Here is a 4,134-nt window from a genome sequence, read left to right as displayed (position 1 = left end):
TATCAAGTAATACTTTTAAATTCAGTATTTGTTTTTAGTATTTATAAAACAGATACACTATTTAATAATCTTTATCATTTTTTTTCTGAACCAGTAATCTTTATCATTTATAATATTTAGGACTTAAAATTCAGTAATTAATTTTTAACCACTTAATTATTTTTTTCGGAAACTTTTAACCACATAATTTTAAATTTTATCAAACAATATATAATGACATTTTTGAATTATCTTTATGATTCATTTATAGTAAAAAGCATCATGAGACCCTTAATTTTAGTTACAAAAAAAGACATTATTGGTTTAAATAATTATATATATATACCTCACACTTGTGTCAAATAATAGACTGATTTATCGCATTAATGAATTTTCAAATAATTAACCAGATAAACTCATATTTTATAAATTCAACAATTTTTTGTATTGTCCTAATTTCACAATTATAATGAATTTTTTTATTCCATCTAATTTCCAGAGAAATTATGAAAATATCCCATAGTATTCAAAACTCATTTTTAATAGTTCTGTTTATTATTTCAAAAATAGTAAAAAAATAGTTATGTTTTCATTTACCATTATTCCTATGGCTTTACATTGATAGGTTTATAATACATATTGTTTTTTTTTTACTATATTCATTTCATATCATATTAATGTATAAAGAGAAAAGGAGAAGTTAATCTACAAAAAGGGGAAAAAAACAGCGAAACTGAAAACAAAAAAATTTAAGAGAAAATGAAATGTTATATTTGACAAACAAAACTATAATAAATTTGGGTTTCTGAAAAAATACAAAAGATCTTTTATTCATTTGTAACATAAGCCTGTGAATTTTTGTTATTTGACACAAGCCCATAATCTTTTATTTGTTGTCACATAAAACCCTTGCTTGTCAAATTGATTAGTTCAAATTGATTAATAACAGAAGCAAGACCTAACTAATTATATATCATAAACTTTATAAACTAACTAATAGCTGGAGAACAATTTTAAAGATAAGAACTGCTTAGTTGATACTTCTATATATATTAATTACAACTCAAACTAATAAGTTCATCAACCATATTATTAATATTAGAATAAGATACCCACCTTCTTCAAAAGCCTTTCTAGCCATTTATCCAAGTACGTACTTGCATTTTCATCCTCGTATCTTCAGATTCTTCATCTTCCATTATCTGTTTCATAACAAATATTGCATCCAACTTTTGCACTTGCTTTTGATTATGGATCATATGTCAAATTTTGCTTTGCGCGAAACAGATAATAGACAGAGTGATACAGATTGAAAACGATAAATGGAGGTTTTAATCGTAAACCAACAAAGATCTTCTTCTCTAGCTAGACTAGAAGGAGTGAATCCCGATAACAAAGGTATAAACCTTAATCTCAAAGAGAAATGATAGTTGATTGATAAAGTTGCCCTATCCTTACAAAATGAGGGTTTAAATACAACCTCCAAAGGTAAATAGAAGGACAGGGGCTATCCCTATTAGGGTTACAATATGGTTAACAATAAAAGGGTAGAATAGGTAATGCGCCTAGACAACAGGTGCAGAGGTGCAGGTACGGAGCGTCAGAGGTTGTTGGTGAATTCCTTCGGCAGGAAGTAATCTTGAGATCCGCCCAGTGTAGTTGTTGGTACGCCTCATGGCGTACGCCTAGATCCGCCCCACTCGCGTGTCTAGAGGATCCGCCCTCTTAGATACAACCTCTGTGGATATGCCGAGATGAGATCCGCCAAGGCTCGTGTTATTATTGAGCCCAGTTAGGATGTCCGCATCATTCTCTCCTTCTTTAAAAGAATTCAGCACTGGCTTGTCGGTGTTGTTCTCCAAAGGGCCATCTGACTTCCACGGGCTAAGGTCACGAACATTGAACGCCGGTGAGACTTTACCAAGCCAATTTGGCAAAGCTATGTGATAGGCATTGGCATTGACCTTCTTGGTGATCTTATATGGCCCATACTTTCTCGGTCGAAGCTTGCTGCTTATAGCGTTGGCGAGTCTCTCTTTTCCCAAGTGTACCATAACCTCATCTCCCACTTCGAACTGTAGGTCCCTGCGGTGCTCATCCGCCTTAGCCTTTAGTTTCTGGCTTCTCTCCTCAAGAGTCTCCTTCACCTCTTGGTGAATCTGGACATAGTTTTTGGCTAGCTGGTTTGCAGTCACGTTTCCTTTGGGAAAATGGGCTATATCAAGGACGTGATTTGGGGTCTTAGTGTATACCACCTCAAAGGGTGACTTTCCAGTTCCCGAGTGTACAGATCCATTGTAGGCGAACTTAGCTTGTGCTAAAACCACGTCCCACATCCTGGGCTTATCCTTACATTTGCTGCGCAGTAAGTTTCCCAGAGTCCGATTGACCACTTCTGTCTGTCCGTCTGACTGAGGGTGGGCGGTGGTACTAAACTTCAGAGAAGTATCAAAAAGAGCCCACAAGGTCCGCCAGAAGTGACTCAGGAACTTTGTGTCACGGTCTGAGACAATGCTCTTTGGTACACCATGTAATCTGACAACCTCTTTGAAGAATAGCTTGGCAGTCGCTGAGGCGTCGTTAGTCTTACGGCATGGTATGAAGTGTGCCATTTTCGAAAACCGGTCAACAACCACAAAGATGGAATCCATGCCTCTCTGAGTTCTAGGTAACCCTAGGACAAAATCCATGGACAGATCCTCCCATATGGTTTCTGGTACAGGCAAGGGCAGCTGTAAGCCAGCATTTGTAGCGTGTCCCTTGGCGGTCTGGCAGATATAGCATCGTTCTACCAGGTATGCCACATCTCTTCTCATTTTGGGCCAGAAATAATGGGAACTCACTGCTGCATATGTCTTATCTCGCCCAAAATGCCCCCCCAGGGATCCGCCATGTAGATCTCGGACCACCTTCTCGCGGATAGAAGTGCAGGGTAAACAAAGTTGGTTGCCCCTCATTAGATACTCATCCATTAAGTGATACGCCCCATCCCCAGGTTGGCTCTGGCACTTCTCCCAGATACTTCCAAAGTCAGGATCCGCCAGGTACTCTCCTCTGATGTGTTCGAAACAACCGGTCTCCAGGTTGACTGTTTTTATTAGTGCAATCCTCCGACTCAAAGCGTCCGCCACTATGTTCTGTTTTCCCGCCTTATGGATAAGCTTATAGGGGAACTTATCTATGAAGGCGGACCACCGGGCGTGCATGGCGCTTCGAAGTTGCTTCTGACTTCCCAGGTATTTGAGAGCTTGATGGTCAGTGTAGAGGATGAACTCTTTTCCCACCAAGTAATGTTCCCATACTTTCAATGCCCTCACTACAGCATAAAACTCTTGATCATACGTTGCCCACCTTTGCCGTGCCTCACAGAGCTTCTCACTGAAGTAGGCAATGGGCCTCTTTTCTTACATCAAGACACCACCAATCCCAATTCCACTGTCATCACACTCAACTTCAAACAATTTGTCAAAATTGGGATACGCCCACTCGAACCCCTTTCCTTTCTTCAAACATTCTGTCAACGGGGCCACTATGGAATTGAAGTTCTTAATGAATCGGCGATAGAACGTTGCTAGCCCATGAAAACTCCTGATATCCCCCACGTTCCTCGGGGTAGGCCATTCTCGGATGGCTCTTACCTTCTCCCCATCAACTTGGATTCCATTCCCACTGACCACGAATCCAAGGAAAACTAAGCTCTCCATGACAAAGTCACACTTCTTGGTATTGGCGTATAGTGGGTGTTTCCTTAACTGGTCAAACACGGTCTGCAAGTGCTCTTCATGTTCCGCCAAGGTCTGGCTGTGGATCAAAATGTCGTCGAAATACACAACTACGAACTTCCCAATTACTGGGCGAAGCACCTGATTCATCAGTCTCATAAAAGTACTAGGGGCGTTGGTCATCCCAAAGGGCATAACTAACCATTCATACAATCCATCTCTTGTCTTGAAGGCAGTCTTCCACTCATCCCCAGATCGGATTCGTATCTGATGATACCCACTCCTGAGATCAATTTTGGAGAAGACTCGAGATCCGCCAAGTTGGTCCAACATGTCCTCCAACCTTGGAATCGGGAACTTATACTTGATGGTGATCTTGTTAATAGCCCTACTGTTAACACACATCCGCCAAGACCCATCCTTCTTCGGTGTA

This window comes from Euphorbia lathyris, chromosome 4, assembly GCF_963576675.1.
Source record: "Euphorbia lathyris chromosome 4, ddEupLath1.1, whole genome shotgun sequence".
Lineage (NCBI taxonomy): Eukaryota > Viridiplantae > Streptophyta > Magnoliopsida > Malpighiales > Euphorbiaceae > Euphorbia > Euphorbia lathyris.
The sequence above is the reverse complement of the archived record's forward strand: the minus strand, read 5'-3'. Positions refer to the sequence as shown.